The sequence below is a fragment of the Quercus suber genome, unplaced genomic scaffold, assembly GCF_002906115.3.
Source record: "Quercus suber isolate HL8 unplaced genomic scaffold, Cork oak 2.0 scaffold_150, whole genome shotgun sequence".
Lineage (NCBI taxonomy): Eukaryota > Viridiplantae > Streptophyta > Magnoliopsida > Fagales > Fagaceae > Quercus > Quercus suber.
Genome location: NW_027069611.1, coordinates 1,190,393 through 1,209,923, shown reverse-complemented (window position 1 = coordinate 1,209,923; position 19,531 = coordinate 1,190,393).

Below are 19,531 nucleotides of genomic sequence, written 5' to 3'. Positions count from 1 at the left end.
AGTAAATGGAATAGAAGGTAACGGCCATGAAAACCCTGTGACGGTGAAGAATTGGCCAAATTTCTGGAGCACTCGGACTGTTACCACAAACTTGGAATCGATGAATACGCTAAGGAAGAAAGAAGTAAAGCCGAGTAGAAGTGGTAGAGCGAGCAAGGGAGCGATGATTGGAGTCGAGAGTGATCTTGAACTGGTTGCAGCGCAATAGCCATGGACGAAGCCAAGCAAAAGGCAACCATAGCATTGTTCCAGTCCTTTTTGCGGTGCTCAGCCACCAATCCAGGTGGCTGGGCTTGTGCTTCTGGGTCCAAAGCTGGTTCGCCTAGGGCTTGTCCGTCAACCCCATCTGGATGAGCACGTGCAAATGCAGGTGCTTCTAGGTCCACAACTTCATCGGAAGGTGGTGTTGGCCGTCGGGGTCTTGGATCAAATAACGATAAAACTGCAGGGACCAAATACGTGACAGTAAAATGGATAAATGCCTCAGAAATATTTCTCAGATTCATGTTTTGGTGCTTTAAAATTAAAATAAATAATTTCGCTAGTGCTTATTTATAGCCGAATTCATGGTTTCTCGGATTGTTGGTGTCAAGTGTCAACAAGCCACCCAGGCCCACCACCGTCCAGTTTCAGTACATTAGGATAAAAAAGTCGGAAACGCCAGCTAGGGATAAAGACAGAATGACTACATAAAATATACTGTGTATATAATTAGTGCTTTTCAACGTCTCTACTTTCTCGAGAATTTTTTTTAAGCTTATTTTATTTTTTATTATTTGGTTTATTTTTACTATTACTTGTGAATTTTATTATACTTTTAATATTTATATTATTTCATCTAACTTTTAATTTTATTTATAGTATTTTTAATAAAAAAAATTCAATTTAAGCTAAAGAAGCATTCTTAAGGTGCGTTTTAATACCGCTTACTTTACTGAAAATTAAAAATAATAAAAAAGTTATTATTCACGTGTAAGTTACTATTTATATGCTTGATACACTGTTTATGTCTCATAAACAATGCACCAAGTGCTAGTAAAAAAAGAAAAAAAAAAGAAAAAAAAAGAGGGAATGCAAAACGCATAAATGTGAACGTTATTCAAACGTTCACTTAGTATTTATTTGGTATCAACTTATAAACATACTTTAACAAAAAGTTAAATAACTGTTCCTTTAGCGGCAAGGCCACCGTCAAGAGGAGAAAACCAATTTCATGCGACTTTCGTGGACAATAACCTTATTGGACGTACTGATTGTCCAAAAAAGTATACAATCTTATTGGACAACCGAGAAAATCGTAATAGACATATTGCAATAGTGGCCCCTATTCAGTATCAATCAGTTAACTCTATCTTAGATAGGGAGGGGGCCCCCGGTCTAGACTTTAGGAGTCTTTTTTGAGAGAATTTCTACCTCTCTAAAGTCTAATTCCCCTCCCATTGGAGGTGGTATAAGGTGTTCGTGGACCATTTTTATGTGAGAGGAAAGATACATGTATCTAAAATATTTTGTATTTTCTCCTCTTATTAGCAGATAACCATCTCCTCCACCTAAATTACAAATGATTTTTTTTTTTTTGTTAGAAAAAACTACAAAAGAATCTCAACAAGCATGTGGGGCCTCTTCCTTATTATTTTAACTAGTCGTAGACCCACGCGTTATGCGTAATAATTTTTTAAGTAAAATATTATTTTAGTCCCTAGAGTTTACAAAAAGTTTTTTTTTTTTAAATAATAGTTTTATCATATTTTTCATAATCTTGTCTTGTCTATAACATTTTTTTACCATTATCATATATTTATTGATTGGTGATTTGCATAACATAGACATTAAATAAGACGTAGAACTGTTCATTAGATTTTTTTTAAGTCATGGTGTATAAAAATTATGATTATATATATATATATATATAAAGTAAGACTTAGGAACAATATTTAAATGTTGTTCTTTAGGTTTCCTTTTTTTCGATGAATACGCTAAGGAAGAAAGAAGTAAAGCCGAGTAGAAGTGGTAGAGCGAGCAAGGGGAGCGATGATTGGAGTCGAGAGTGACCTTGAACTGGTTGTAGTGCAATAGCCATGGACGAAGACAAGCAAAAGGCAACCATAGCATTGTTCCAGTCCTTTTTGCGGTGCTCAGCCACCAATCCAGGTGGCTGGGCTTGTGCTTCTGGGTCCAAAGCTGGTTCGCCTAGGGCTTGTCCGTCAACCCATCTGGATGAGCACGTGCAAATGCAGGTGCTTCTAGGTCCACAACTTCATCGGAAGGTGGTGTTGGCCGTCGGGGTCTTGGATCAAATAACGATAAAACTGCAGGGACCAAATACGTGACAGTAAAATGGATAAATGCCTCAGAAATATTTCTCAGATTCATGTTTTGGTGCTTTAAAATTAAAATAACTAATTTCGCTAGTGCTTATTTATAGCCGAATTCATGGTTTCTCGGATTGTTGGTGTCAAGTGTCAACAAGCCACCCAGGCCCACCACCGTCCAGTTTCAGTACAGTAGGATAAAAAAGTCCGAAACGCCGGCTAGGGATAAAGACAAAATGACTACATAAAATATACTGTATATAATTAGTGCTTTTCTTTTTTTTTTTTTTTTTTTTTGAGAAGCAAATTAGTGCTTTTCAATGTCTCTACTTTCTCGAGAATTTTTTTTAAGCTTATTTTATTTTTTATTATTTGGTTTATCTTTACTATTATTTATGAATTTTATTATACTTTTAATATTTATATTATTTCATCTAACTTTTAATTTTATTTATGGTATTTTTAATAAAAAAAATTCAATTTAAGCTAAAGAAGCATTCTTAAGGTGCGTTTGAATACCGCTTATTTTACTGAAAATTAAAAATAATAAAAAAGTTATTGTTTACATGTAAGTTAGTATTTATATGCTTGATGCACCGTTTATGTCTCATGAACAATGCACCAAGCGCTAGTAAAAAAAAAAGAGGGAATGCAAAACACGTAAATGTGAACGTTATTCAAACGTTCACTTAGAGGGCGTTTGGACTCAGTTGAAAGCTGAGTTCACGTTTTGCGTTTTTCCTTTTTTTTTTTTTTTTTTTTTTTTCCGCAAGTGAACAGTAAAATCGCATAATTTTACTGTACAGGAGAAAAAAAATACTGTTTATGCACTGTTTACACACTAAAAAATATTAAAAATGAGTCCCACGGTACTATTTACATATTTAAAAATTATTTTATTACAGTATTTTTAGTTTTCAGTTTTCAGTTTTCAATTTTAGCAATAATAAATTCAATCTAAACAGACTCTTAGTATTTATTTGGTATCAACTTATAAACATACTTTAACAAAAAGTTAAATAAACTGTTCCTTTAGCGGCAAGGCCACTGTCAAGAGGAGAAAACCAATTTTCATGCGACTTTCGTGGACTATTACCTTATTGGACGTACTGATTGTCCAAAAAAGTATACAATCTTATTGGACAACCGAGAAAATCGTAATAGACATATTGCAATAGTGGCCCCTATTCAGTATCAATCAGTTAACCCTATCTTAGGTAGGGAGGGGGCCCCCGGTCTAGACTTTAGGAGCCTTTTTTTGAGAGAATTCCTACCTCTCTAAAGTCTAATTCCCCTCCCATTGGAGGTGGTATAAGGTGTTTGTGGGCCATTTTTATGTGAGTGGAAAGATACATGTATCTAAAATATTTTGTATTTTCTCCTCTTATTAGCAGATAACCATCTCCTCCACCTAAATTACAAAGGATTGTTTTTTTTTTTTTTTTTTTTGTTAGAAAAAACTACAAAAGAATCTCAACAAGCATGTGGGGCCTCTTTCTTATTATTTTAATTAGTCGTAGACCCACGCGTTATGCGTAATAATTTTTTAAGTAAAATATTATTTTAGTCCCTAGACTTTACAAAAAGTTTTTTTTTTTTTTTAAATAATAGTTTTATCATATTTTTCATAATCTTGTCTTGTCTATAACATTTTTTTACCATTATCATATATTTATTGATTGGTGATTTGCATAACATAGACATTAAATAAGACGTAGAACTGTTCATTAGATTTTTTTTTTAACTCATGGTGTATAAAGATTATGATTATATATATAAAGTAAGACTTAGGAACAGTATTTAAATGTTGTTCTTTAGATTTCCTTTTTAAGATTTTGCCACGTGGATTTTTTCTCATGAGATGGAAGTGTAGTTTTTAGTTAAATAGCCACATGGCTAAATCTTAAGAGGGGAACCTAAGGAACAATACCTAAAATACTGTACTTATATGTGTGTGTGTGTGTGTGTGTGTGTAAGGTTAAATGAAATGTCAAAAAATGAGATTATAAAATTTTCCAACTTTATTTTTAATATAATTTCTAAATTACTGAAGAACATCTCATTATTAGGTATGATAGGAAATAGAACTTTCCTAGTTAGAGTTTGATTAGTTTTAAGTTTAAATTTTGTATTATTATATTTAATTTCTTATTATTTATTTAATTGAGTGAATGTAATGGTTGGTTTTATTGCACTATAATGTTTTCAATGTCCTCCGTATAGTCATCTCTATTTTATTTCTTACTTCTCTTGACCACCTTTTTATTTTCCAAATAACAGTTATTAATCGACGTTTGATTTTATTTCTTTTTTTCTTCTTTCATTTATTCTTTATTACTTTGTATGTTCCCTTGCTAGTTGTAAATTTTATGGTTATCATTGATGACTTAGATAGTTATAGATGAAGTTACGTTAACGTTAGTGGTATGTCAAAGTGGTTTTTTTCCGGACTTTCAAGGAAATATGAAAGATATTTCTCTAGTTTGGTCTCAATCAATTAAAATATCCATAAGATATTAACAAAAGTAATAATGAGCCTTGAATTTTTTTTAATGTATGAAGTGGTTACGTTAGTGGTATGTCAAAGTTTTTTTTTTTTTTTTTTAAATAATTCCAAGGAAATGTAAAAGGCATTTTTTTGAAAAAAAGAAATTGTGACTTTTTGACATTTCATTTAACCTAAAATACTGTACTTATATATGTGTGTGTGTGTGTGTAAGGTTAAATGAAATGTCAAAAAATGAGATCATAAAATTTTTCAACTTTATTTTTAATATAATTTCTAAATTACTGAAGAATATCTTATTTTTAGTTATGATAGGAAATATAATTTTCCTAGTTANTTTTTTTTTTTTTTTTTTTTTTGAGAAGCAAATTAGTGCTTTTCAATGTCTCTACTTTCTCGAGAATTTTTTTTAAGCTTATTTTATTTTTTATTATTTGGTTTATCTTTACTATTATTTATGAATTTTATTATACTTTTAATATTTATATTATTTCATCTAACTTTTAATTTTATTTATGGTATTTTTAATAAAAAAAATTCAATTTAAGCTAAAGAAGCATTCTTAAGGTGCGTTTGAATACCGCTTATTTTACTGAAAATTAAAAATAATAAAAAAGTTATTGTTTACATGTAAGTTAGTATTTATATGCTTGATGCACCGTTTATGTCTCATGAACAATGCACCAAGCGCTAGTAAAAAAAAAAAGAGGGAATGCAAAACACGTAAATGTGAACGTTATTCAAACGTTCACTTAGAGGGCGTTTGGACTCAGTTGAAAGCTGAGTTCACGTTTTGCGTTTTTCCTTTTTTTTTTTTTTTTTTTTTTTTCCGCAAGTGAACAGTAAAATCGCATAATTTTACTGTACAGGAGAAAAAAAATACTGTTTATGCACTGTTTACACACTAAAAAATATTAAAAATGAGTCCCACGGTACTATTTACATATTTAAAAATTATTTTATTACAGTATTTTTAGTTTTCAGTTTTCAGTTTTCAATTTTAGCAATAATAAATTCAATCTAAACAGACTCTTAGTATTTATTTGGTATCAACTTATAAACATACTTTAACAAAAAGTTAAATAAACTGTTCCTTTAGCGGCAAGGCCACTGTCAAGAGGAGAAAACCAATTTTCATGCGACTTTCGTGGACTATTACCTTATTGGACGTACTGATTGTCCAAAAAAGTATACAATCTTATTGGACAACCGAGAAAATCGTAATAGACATATTGCAATAGTGGCCCCTATTCAGTATCAATCAGTTAACCCTATCTTAGGTAGGGAGGGGGCCCCCGGTCTAGACTTTAGGAGCCTTTTTTTGAGAGAATTCCTACCTCTCTAAAGTCTAATTCCCCTCCCATTGGAGGTGGTATAAGGTGTTTGTGGGCCATTTTTATGTGAGTGGAAAGATACATGTATCTAAAATATTTTGTATTTTCTCCTCTTATTAGCAGATAACCATCTCCTCCACCTAAATTACAAAGGATTGTTTTTTTTTTTTTTTTTTTTGTTAGAAAAAACTACAAAAGAATCTCAACAAGCATGTGGGGCCTCTTTCTTATTATTTTAATTAGTCGTAGACCCACGCGTTATGCGTAATAATTTTTTAAGTAAAATATTATTTTAGTCCCTAGACTTTACAAAAAGTTTTTTTTTTTTTTTAAATAATAGTTTTATCATATTTTTCATAATCTTGTCTTGTCTATAACATTTTTTTACCATTATCATATATTTATTGATTGGTGATTTGCATAACATAGACATTAAATAAGACGTAGAACTGTTCATTAGATTTTTTTTTTAACTCATGGTGTATAAAGATTATGATTATATATATAAAGTAAGACTTAGGAACAGTATTTAAATGTTGTTCTTTAGATTTCCTTTTTAAGATTTTGCCACGTGGATTTTTTCTCATGAGATGGAAGTGTAGTTTTTAGTTAAATAGCCACATGGCTAAATCTTAAGAGGGGAACCTAAGGAACAATACCTAAAATACTGTACTTATATGTGTGTGTGTGTGTGTGTGTGTGTAAGGTTAAATGAAATGTCAAAAAATGAGATTATAAAATTTTCCAACTTTATTTTTAATATAATTTCTAAATTACTGAAGAACATCTCATTATTAGGTATGATAGGAAATAGAACTTTCCTAGTTAGAGTTTGATTAGTTTTAAGTTTAAATTTTGTATTATTATATTTAATTTCTTATTATTTATTTAATTGAGTGAATGTAATGGTTGGTTTTATTGCACTATAATGTTTTCAATGTCCTCCGTATAGTCATCTCTATTTTATTTCTTACTTCTCTTGACCACCTTTTTATTTTCCAAATAACAGTTATTAATCGACGTTTGATTTTATTTCTTTTTTTCTTCTTTCATTTATTCTTTATTACTTTGTATGTTCCCTTGCTAGTTGTAAATTTTATGGTTATCATTGATGACTTAGATAGTTATAGATGAAGTTACGTTAACGTTAGTGGTATGTCAAAGAGTGGCTATTAGCTCGTAAATTTACTTGTAAAACAGGCCTACCTGAGCCTCTGATTGTAATATGTAATTTCTCTATGTATGAATTAATAATATCAAGATCTTTCGTTTTTCTCTTTCGTTTTTTTCTTTTTTTTTGTGTTTTTTTTTTTACAATAAATACTTAGAACTTAGAACTCTTATCTTATTCAATCTACTGTAAAACAAATACTTAGAATTTGGAACATTATCTTTTCCAATCTACCGTAAAACCAACACTAAGTACTTAGAACACTTACCTGGTGCGCCGGCCAGCACCCTAATCCTTCCTACAGACGGCGCCAATTGTAGGGACCCAATTTGAATTGAGTGTTGGGTTTCAGCCCAATAAGCCCAAACAATAAATTTATAGAGAGTGGGTTGACAGGCTTAGGTGCTGGCCGTCGATCACCACGCTCAAACTTTTTCTTATAAAAAAGGGCTAAGTGTTTCCTTACAAATAGGGGAATGCTCCTCGGCCATAGGCCGAGGATGCCTTCAGGTTTTCCCCCCTCCTTTTTGGCTTTACTAGTTCTTCTTTTATAGTTTTCATCTTCCTATCTTCTGCTTCCATCTGTTGATCGTCTATTTGCTTTTCTTCTGGTTGTCCGTCCCATCAGAGGCATTATCCGCACTCAAGTGGCTCACTCTAACCAACGTTATCCTGTCAAGGGGTTACCTCCCCATTAATGCGGCCAGGGGGGTTGGTTGAGTGCATTCAATGCGATAGTGATAGCTTACTTTGGGGTTAACCTCTCCCCAAAATCACCTTTGTCAGGCCGAGGACAAGGTATCCTCGGCGTGGATCCAGGAGAATAAGCTTCCCCCCCTTCTCTTCAGGAATAGCTTGCGATCCTCGGCATGGGCCTTGGGCCTGCTATATGATGGGCCGAGGCCATCAGGCCCACGGACCCCACAATTAGTTTTAAGTTTAAATTTTGTATTATTATATTTTATTTCTTATTATTTATTTAATTGAGTGAATGTAATGGTTGGTTTTATTGCACTATAATGTTTTCAATGTCCTCCGTATAGTCATCTCTATTTTATTTCTTACTTCTCTTGACCACCTTTTTATTTTCCAAATAACAGTTATTAATCGACGTTTGATTTTATTTCTTTTTTTCTTCTTTCATTTATTCTTTATTACTTTGTATGTTCCCTTGCTAGTTGTAAATTTTATGGTTATCATTGATGACTTAGATAGTTATAGATGAAGTTACGTTAACGTTAGTGGTATGTCAAAGGGGTTTTTTTCCGGATTTTCAAGGAAATATGAAAGATATTTCTCTAGTTTGGTCTCAATCAATTAAAATATCCATAATATATTAACAAAAGTAATAATGAGCCTTGAATATTTTTTAATGTATGAAGTGGTTACGTTAGTGGTATGTCAAAGTTTTTTTTTTTTTTTTTTATTTTTAAAATAATTCCAAGGAAATGTAAAAGGCATTTTTTTGAAAAAAAGAAATTGTGACTTTTTGACATTTCATTTTACCTAAAATACTGTACTTATATGTGTGTGTGTGTGTGTGTGTGTGTAAGGTTAAATGAAATGTCAAAAAATGAGATTATAAAATTTTTCAACTTTATTTTTAATAAAATTTCTAAATTACTGAAGAACATCTTATTTTTAGTTATGATAGGAAATATAATTTTCCTAGTTAGAGCTTGATTAGTTTTAAGTTTAAATTTTGTTTTATTATATTTAATTGTTGATTATTTATTTAATTGAGTGAATATAATGGCTGATTTTTTTTTTTTTGAAGATGATGTTGGCTTTCATTCATTTAACTGAACCGAGTCATGATGCAACGCATTAAGAGCTGGTGGAGGGGCATCCTCCATCTAGTACATATCTCCCTTACATGTTTTGCATACCGAGCCAAAATGTGTGCCATAGAGTTTGCACTCCTATTGACACAGCTGAATCTTACCCATCTAAGACCTTGAGCCAGTCATTGAATATCTTGGATAATATGGCCAAGTCGTGACTGGTTTGCCCTTGAAGACGTGAGAACTTTCATGACCGCTGCGTTGTCCCCTTCCACGATCAACTCTGTGAAGCCTGCATCAATAGCAAACTCCATAGTCTTTCTGCATGCGAGTATCTCAGCCTCTTTGCTATCATTAATGGTTGGACCCCTTGCGGACATCGAAGCCATCACTTCTCCCTTTTTGTTGTGAATGATTGCTCTAGCGCCTGAACAGTTCAAGTCTGAAAAAATTATGGCATCGAAGTTGAACTTTAGAGCTGGATTCAGAGGGGGTTGCCAAGCTCTTGTAGTTGCACCAGAGTGACTCGTTGGAGGTTGAAGCTGTTCTTGTGCTTGATGAAACTCATCCAAGAACTCCCTAGCACTTTTATTTAACCACCTCGAATCTTTCACTTTACCCCCATGCGCCACCTCATTCCTCTAGTTCCATATCAGCCAAGATTGAACTAGGAATAACTCAAACTTGGCTGTGGACAGTCTAGTCATCATCTCATGGAATAATTCAAGTGTATCCAGTTGGCCTTGACAACTTTTTTGCTGTCTAATCAAACACCTCGCATGGACCCCTATTTCAGGCACCCCAGAGCAGAGCAAACAACCATCTTCCTTAATAATTTTTCTTCTCACCAAATTTGCCCGTGTAGGCAGTACATCTTGGCAGTCTCTCCAACTAAACACCTTGATTTTGTTAGGCACATTAGTTTTCCACAGTGTTGTCCAAACTTGGCCACCAATAGGTCCTATGGACGTCTCTTCCACATTTTCATTTTTCTGGATCTGTCTCGCCACATGGTAACCCGATTTAACCGAGTACACCCCCTGTTTATTGTGTTGCCATACTATTGCATCCGAACTATGTATGTGGCTCAGTGGTATTCTTAGGATAGCATCAGCATCATCCTTGTGAAACTTTTCAGTGATTAGCTCTCTTCTCCACCATTTCAAGTTCGGGTCAATAAGCTCTGAAACACGCCATTCCCACTCCTCCTCACTTGGTGGGTGAATCACACCATTTGTTGGGTGATTTGGGATCCACCTGTCTGATAGGACTCTAATATTTGAACCATCCCCAACTCTTCAGTAGCACCCCTTTAACAGGATTGGTTTGGCTGTCATAATGCTCTTCCACACATAGGAAGAGGCTGGTGGGTCTGAGGCCTCCAAGAAGTGACTCCGTGGAAAATATTTGGCTTTGAAACATTTGGCCATTAACGATTCTTGCTCCTATATTAACCTCCACCCTTGTTTTGCCAACATGGCAAGATTGAAAGTCCTTAGATCACGAAAGCCGATACCTCCCACCCTTTTGGCTTCTGTTAGTTTACTCTAACTCTTCCAATGGATTTTTCTCTCATCCCCCACCTGCCCCCCACCAAAATTTTGCACACATTGAGTATGTAGGAATAGAGTGAGCAATTGCCTTTATCAACACCTCCTTCCCTGCTCTAGCTAACATCTTCCCGTTCCAATCCTGAAGCTTTTTGCATGCCCTATCTTTGAAGTTTGAAAAGGAGAGATATTTTGTTCGGCCTATTAACATTGGCAGACCCAAATAAGTGTCAAACTTCACCACTTCTTTGACCCCCAATGATTTTTTGATCCAGTTTTTCTGCTCTATTGGTGTATTGCCACTAAAAAACAAGGAAGATTTCTCCATATTAATACGTTGTCTAGAGGCCCAAGCATACACCTGCAAAATCTCAACAATCTCCTGAACCTCACGTTGGTTGGCTTGAAAAAATATCATTGAATCATCTACAAACAATAAATTAGTAATTCTTGGAGCTTGCCTACATAGAGACACTCCTTGTTTCTCCTTTCATTTTCAGCTCTTTGTAATAGTGAAGTGAAGCCCTCTGTGCATAAGAGAAACAAGTAAGGTGAGAAAGGATCTCCTTAATGGAGTCCTCTAGATGGAGTAATATGGCCATATGGTTTCCTGTTAATCATAATAGAGAAAGTAGATGTAGTAATGCAACACATCACTTTATCCACCCAAATCTCAGGAAAACCCATCTTAACTGTAATACCTCGAAGGAATTTCCATTTAACTCAGTCATAAGCCTTACTTATATCTAATTTAAGAGCAAGGGACCCTTTTTTTCCTTTTTAATGACCATTCATGGTGTGTAGTGTCTCATATGCCACCAAAAAATTATCCGTAATAAGGCAGCCAAGAACAAAGGCACTTTGGGTTGGGGAGATTATATGGGGGAGGATTTTTTTCAATCTATTTGCTAGGACCTTGGATATTATTTTATAGATGACATTACAAAGACTAATAGGGGGGAAATCATATATTTTTTCAGGGGCTTTAATCTTAGGGATTAGGACAATATGAGTGTGATTTATTTCAGGCACCATATGACCAAATTTTAGAAAATCTAACACTGCATTGACTATTGTATCACCCATAACATGCCAGAACTTTTGATAAAAAAGAGCATTCATACTGTCGGGTCCAGGAGCTTTTGTTGGTGCCATTTGGAATGATGCTGTTTTGAACTCTTCTGCACAAAAGTCACTACCCAAAGCTTGTTGCATGTCAGGAGTAATCTTTGGAGTAACAGTATCCAAACATTCCTCTATTCTTTTACATGTACCTGTCGTAAACAACTTCTCAAAATAATCTTGAGCCACCCCTGCAATATCCTCCACCTTTTCCACCCACCTGTTCTCATCAAATTTTATGCTTTGAATATAATTCCTTCGTCTTCGTTGGGATGCTTTGGAGTGGAAGAACTTTGTATTCTTATCACCATGTTTCAGCCAAGAGAGCCTAGTTCTTTGTGCCCAATAAATCTCTTGCTTAAGGTGTAAAGCATCGAGATTCCTACTAGCCATCAAAAATTTTGCTCTGCTGTCCTCAGTAAGATCAGCTGAATTCAACACTTCAAACTATTTTTGAAGCTTCTTAATCTCCTCTGAATTGGGTTGGGCTTTGGAGGAACCCCAAGCTTGTAACTTCGTTGCACATGTTGCAATTTTTTGTTTTGCCAAGCCCAAATTCGAAACATCAGCACTACCTGTTTCCCATGCTATTTTGATCACTCCATCACACTCATCAGACAACAACCAAGCTTCCTCGAACTTGAATCCCCTCTGACCCTTATGTCTTAACTTCTTGCAGCCTTGAACTTGCAGAAGGATGGGAAGGTGGTCTGAGGCACGAGGAGGTAGGTGGGTCACTAAGATAAGTGGAAATCTCGCTCTCCAATTCATAGTTGTCGTAGCACTGTCCAGTCTCAATCTAGTGTTTGCGTCTCCAGCCCTTTGATTATTCCACGTGTATTTGTATCCTTTAATATTATTAGGGCTGTCTCTTGCTTAACTTCTCTGTGGAGTTTTGGATTGCATTAAAATCTCATATACAAACCCATGGGCCGTCCACCATAGATCCGATATGGCATAGAAGCTCTCAAGATTTAACTTTTTGACAAGCTAAATCAAACAAAAAATGAAAAAAAAAAATGAGAGAGAGAGAGAGAGAAGTAAAATTTTTTGTGTGAGAAAATTATGCATAGAATGAAAAAAAAAAGGTCAAATTTATACTAAGATGTTTAGAATAAGAAAAGTCAAAATAAAGGAAGATAAAAGGATAGAGAAATAATGATATTAAGGTAGAAAGTAGTGGAGAGATGAAGAGGTAAAAGGGAGCGAGAGTTTTGGAAATCAATAATAAAAATAATGGTTAAAAGATATTTTAATTTTTAAATAATGGAGTTTTTAAGTAACTTTAAATGAGAAAATATTTAAAAAAATATATAAGAAAAATTGGAAACGAAAAAATGATAATAACGTGGCTGCTGATATGGCTCAACAGGAGCGTAGCAAAAATAAATGCTATGCTTAAGCTTTTAAATATATATAGACTAGTCGTTAACCTATGTGATGCATGGGTTTATGATTTATTTGACTTATAGAACATGTTTTAGTGTCCATTAAGGGCTTTTTCTTTTTTTAGTAGAATAGCGTCCATAAAGTTGCTAGTTGAAATGCTTAGACATGTTATGTGGTTCAAGCTAATACAAAGTTAGAACATTTGTGTTTGTAGCTTACTCATGAACAAATAATTAGAAAGCCGGTATTACATTTTGAACATAAGTTGATAATACATGTTCACCTTATAAAATAATACAAAACAAATAATTAGAAAGCAAATAATCCTTTGCTGAGTAGATAACTTAAAACTTTCTCACATCTTAATCCTCGCGTAGTATATTGCAACCTGCTAAGATAATTTCCCTCTGGATTCTCCCTTGATGTTTTGGTCTTCTATTTGAACCATTCACTTTCCTCTTTGATTGCTTATCATCCAAATCAAAAACTACAATTGATCCTCCACCCAAGATGGAAATTCCTACATACATTTTCTTTGGGTCTAGCACTAAGACTCACACAAATATACACATAAATATGTACATAAATATTCATACTAAATGATATACTTTTAAGATCTTAGTGATATCAAGTTAGGATTTAAGACACAAAAATCCATCTCCAAAATATGCATGCAAATTTGGATCTAAGACACACACACACACACGTATAATTGTGTAAATTTCATTTATAGTTATAGTAACTATGTAAATTTGCATTGGAACTATTCATTTTGCATTTAATTTTTTATTCATTCTTTAATTACTTTAAGAATGAAGAAAAAGAATGGATAATTATTGTTGTGTGTGAATTTTTTTTTTTATATTATAATAAAATAGAGTTTATAATAGATAGTTTAATGTGAATATTTTTGAAGAGTAATTACATAAAATAGAAAAAATAGATTAAACTGATGTGAATACACTTAAAAAAAAAAGGAAGTACGACTTCGAGTCCGTCTCAGACTTTTCTTTACAACGGATTGGGATCCCATATAACTCCTACATAAGACATAACTACATTGAGTTGTGTCCTTCCGTCTCAGCCAAAGACGCTATTACAAGTTTCAAACGAAAATAACCTGTCAAGGGAGTTGGTAATTAAGCAATAAATAATAATAGAATAATTGTTGTCACTTTACAACATCCTAATTAAATTTCTTCTTCATCTTATTCTTCCCCTTTCTCTTTTGTTTTTGTGTCCGCTTTCCAGCTCCACGTAAGATAGGCACGATAATCTTAATAGCTTGACTAATGGCTTGTTTGGAAGTTTAAAGAGGGAGGAGAGTAGAGGGGAGGAGGGGGAGGAGAGTAAAGGAGAATGGTCATCCTTCACCTTGTTTAGATATTTTTAAAATTAGTAAGAGGGAAGGGAGTAATTAGCCTTTCCTTTTATTTGGATGTTTTAAAAATTAGGATGGAATAGAGAGAAAATGATTTAAATAGACAAATTTACCCCTATTTGAAAATGGACTTGCAACATTGGTCTATGATTAATTTGTTAGATTAAATAATTATTTAATCAACATTCTCATTCCATCAAATACCACTAATAAAAGTACAAACTACTATTAACTATTATAAAATAATTTTTATTACCTCAAAAAAAATTATAATAAAAAAAAATTCAAAAATTCAAAACCCAAACAAAACCATGAGTTCCACAAGAGGTTCAATGAAGGGTGGCCGAGGCAAACCAAAGTCCTTAAAGTCTGTTTCTCGGTCATAGAAAGTTGGGCTTCAATTCCCTGTGGGTCATATCGCCCGGTTCTTAAAAGCCGGCAAGTACGCCAAGCATGTTGGTGCCAGAGCTTCGGTTTACCTCTCTGCCGTGCTCGAATACCTTGTTGCTTAGCCTTTGATTTCTTTTTTTTTTAGGTTCGATTTCGTGGGGGTGTATGGATGCCGAGAATATGTGGGAAACTGGGTGTGACTAATTTTGTGTTTTGTGATCATTGCTCTGTTAGTTTATGGATTTGGGTATTGGATCTTTGGATTTATGCAATTAGAGACTTTGTGTAGTATTTGGTTTTGGGTTTCTCTTTTCTGTTTGGTTGCTGAGAAAATATTGGATAGAAACTGTAAAGATACTAAATTTAGTAGAAATTGTGTTTGGTTTGTAAGAAAGCATTGGGAAGATTTGTCATTTGTAGTGTTAAATTTTCTCAAGAAACAAAGAAAGATTATTTATATAATTGGTTTGGAATTTTGTTAATTTAGAGAGGGTAAATTGGGGAATTCATTTGGTCAATAATTTATCTCTACTCTCAATCAAAATCTCTCCAATTTGGGGAATTAAAAATAAGGGGTTAGAGGTAATTGAAACCCCTCCAAACCCCTCATCCTCCTTAAAAAACTTCCAAACAAAGTAATTGAATTACTCTCCCTCCTTTTACTCTACTCCCCTCCTTTTGTAAACTTCCAATTTCCAAACAGCCCATAACAGTTGAAAGCAAAATAACCTATAGCTGTGCTGATCTGATAGTTTGTGGGAATGGCGATTCTCTTAATAAAAATAATAATAAATAAATAAATAATAGTGCTGATCTGATAATTGTGTTGTTGACCGCTGTATCTAATAGGAATAGAACGAATGGTTTAGAAGCAATCATATTATAGAATCAGATTATATATAATATGATTCTTCCGTATTTTTGGTTGATTTATTACTGTCCATAAATTTTGAATGTCAACATTTGTATCATTATTCTAATATTTACAGTATGTTTTTGATTTGGTTATTAGAGTTATAAATAGTGCTAATTAAATTATGGTAATCTTAGAATCGGGTGTGTAATTTGTGGGTTTGTGAGATGTATGAGAAAGTTAACTGGATGGATATAGCAATGAAGTGAATAATTTAATTCTTTCATGTTTTGACGATATTGCTAGACCGAAATGTCTACCAAGGGTAGGGTGAGACTCATCGCTGCCAATTGATTTTCAAAATCTGCACTTCGTCTGACATGTTGCCTGACAGCCTAATATCGCTCAACCGAGATTCTTCAGGCAGTAAATCTAATCCCAGCATTTGAACCCTCATCTCAAATAAAATATTGCCATACAATTACATGAAGGTTTAATATGCATGAAAATATTATTCAGTTATAATTTGGTCCCAATTCAATTAACCAATTACTCTAGTTGCCGCATTCTCAAAAAAAAAAAAAAAAAAACAAAAAAACAAAAAAAAAAACTCTAGTTGCCTAATTAATTTAATTACTTTCAAAGTCACGTTAAAGGCATAATCACATCGCCAATCTATAGTAAGTTTAGTGAAAAATAAATTTAACATGATGATATGGCTACAAATGGAAAAACCTTCGTAGGAAAAATCTTAACAGTTGATTATGTAAGTCACCACTCCTAAAAAATCTCCACTAATCAATTGAGGTTGCAGAGTACAAAGATCTTAATTTATCCTAAATATCTATTTACAATAGAACCTACTAATCCTAGCTCAGCTCCTACCTAGTTGGACTTTTATCTTAATGGATTTTGTCAATTAGCATAAATCTCATATTTACGTAGCTAAGAGTTGCATAAATCTCCTATTAATGTGACTGACAATAATGTTCTTCCATGGAAATAATGTTTTGGCCACTGAGCGTGAGAGAAGGAAACTTATGCTTGTTTGGCACAAGGCCAGCCTTAAGGTAAAGCCGTAAAGCCAATCACTCCCAAGGTCGATGAGTTATAACCTATGGATTGTGATGAGTTATGAATATGATGAAATACCAAGAATACCGGCACTGTGGAGAATGTTGGATGCTTGATCTAGAGTTAGAACTCTCATTAAGCTTATATGCTTATCAAAAAGGTTCACCAAAGATATTATGTGACGAAGATTTATGTTATTATAATCATGAGAGAAATATTCTAAAATATCTAGAAGTATGAATTAAACGATTATACTGCTATAGTGTTATTTTCTTATGACTACGATGTTGTTCCAAGTATTGCAGTACATGTTCGTCGATCTGTGAAAAGCATGAATTGAGATTTACTTTATTCTAAGAAAGTTTTCTTGTAGTGTATCCACAGAATATGAAAGGATTTAATGTATAAATACAATCTTACTAAAAATTCTCCTGTCACCTAACCCTAACAAGCTTTACACTCACCCTTGACTATTTTTATAGTAATACTGGGATAGTGTTCTTCTCTTGAATGCAATGACAGTGATAGAGATGACAAGAGGATCTGTAATTTCCTTTATCTTTGTCTTTTAGATTTTTGAGGTATTTTGTATAAAAACGAAGATGCATGCACTTTATTCCTATTAAGCATAGATGTATTTTTTGGGTCTCTAGTTTAGAAGCAATCATATTATAGAATCAGATTATATATAATATGATTCTTCCGTATTTTTGGTTGATTTATTATTGTCCATAAATTTTGAAGGTCAACATTTGTATCATTATTCTAATATTTACAGTATGTTTTTAATTTGGTTTTTAGAGTTATAAATAGTGCTAAATTATGGTAATCTTAGAATCGGGTCTGTAATTTGTGGGTTTTGTGAGATGTATGAGAAAGTTAACTGAATGGATATAGCAATAAAGTGAATAACTTAATTCTTTCAATTGAACTTGGTATAATAGGTCAGGTATACTCACAAATCTCTGGATTACGGTTGTGACACTTTTTACCAAAAAAAGCTTATGTAAATGAACAGGGCCAGCATTGTGGCCTTGGGCCATTTAACATAGAAAGACTAGGAGAGGAAAGAGGAAATAGCTAATACGTAGGCCCAGTTTCAACCATAGGTGGAGAAGTTACTATCTATACTACTATTTAAGGATTTCTCCTATTTGGAATTTTTTTTTTTTGGGTTAAAAAATACCCATATACTTTAATGTTTATGTAAAGACAGAACTAAAGGACAATTCAGTAAAAGTACAACTCTAACTTCCACTAAAATATCGTCTAAAAAATATAGTCTGTAGGGTCTGTTTTTGTAGCCCAAGCCCAAGAAGGATGGATTACAAGCCCAATGAACCCAAGACAATGAATTTGTAGAGAGTGGGCGAAAGAGCTGGGTTTGTTGTGAATTAAACAGTGATTAATTATGATGTTTAAAGATCCATTGGCACAAGATCATGCTCATCTCACTTGACAAATGTGTGTCCGAAGAGGTGTGTTATTAAATGAAAGATGATTACAACTCTTGGAGCTACAGTAAAATTATCTCCTACTTCTCTCCCTCTTTTTCTCGATCCATATTATCAGAGACCTCTTCTCCTTATATAGCATCCTCCCCCATCATCTTCATCGTCCACTTGTTCTTCATCTAAGCATCCACTTGAGTGTATGTCCTATCAAGTATTCTCTTTACCCTTCCGTGAGTGGTAGTAGCTGAGATTATACTGTTCAGGGATCTTCTCCACATTAATGCGGCCAAAAAAGCAGCTGCAGTGCATTTAATGTGGTGGTGGCAGCTTTTCCTTGAGATATTTCCTCATCCTTATCATCCCCAAGTATGGCCAGAACTTATCTTTGTCGTTGGGATTGCCAGAGAGTTCATTTGGACCTTCAATTTGTTGGCTTGATCAAGACTATTCGTATCTGAGGAATAGAACCTCTTTGGACAAAAGGTGACCTCTTCGGATGTTACTCTTCCTACATTTCTGGGTTGGCTGTGTTCAGATGAATTCTACCCCAACCTGTTATTCCTCTTCGGACGTACAGTACTCCTCAAGACAGGGCCCCCGGCCCAATAGGTATGTCTGGGCTTTTACCCCCCCACAATAGCCCCTCAAAATCCTAATTTCTCCCTCACATCCGAAGAGAAAAAGTGAGATTTTGACTTGTCACAAGGTGAGAAGCTTGAGAACAGACAAATATCTGAACTGGCACATGTGTAGGCCTAGATATAAGCGCTTCATCATTGTCGCTGTTACTTTCGTATTTCCAAGGCGCTGCATTAATTACTCCAGGCGGTGCCTTGTCCTTTGTATCCAATGGTGGTTTGTTGATCTAACGGGCGTGGTTCCTCTCCGGGATTTAGGCGAGGTAACTCCTGCCTCTTCGTTTGACCTCGTATAAAATCTCAGGAGAAGTTACTCCTTCTTCACTTTGCAAACTATCAGACTTCCCAGCAAAAACAAGCACACGACTCCACCACGCTCTTTCAGTCATCGATCCCAGTCTTCTCCAGAACCTTTGAGGATCCTTGTGCGAGTTCGAAGATCAATCTCTAGTTCAGTTCCTGTAAGTTTTCATCTTTTTGATCCATCAATTTTCTCTTCGGACAATTTTCTCGACTTTTGAATAATCACTTCCTAGTTGCTACGCTCAGTGCTTCCATCTTTCCGTTTAAGTG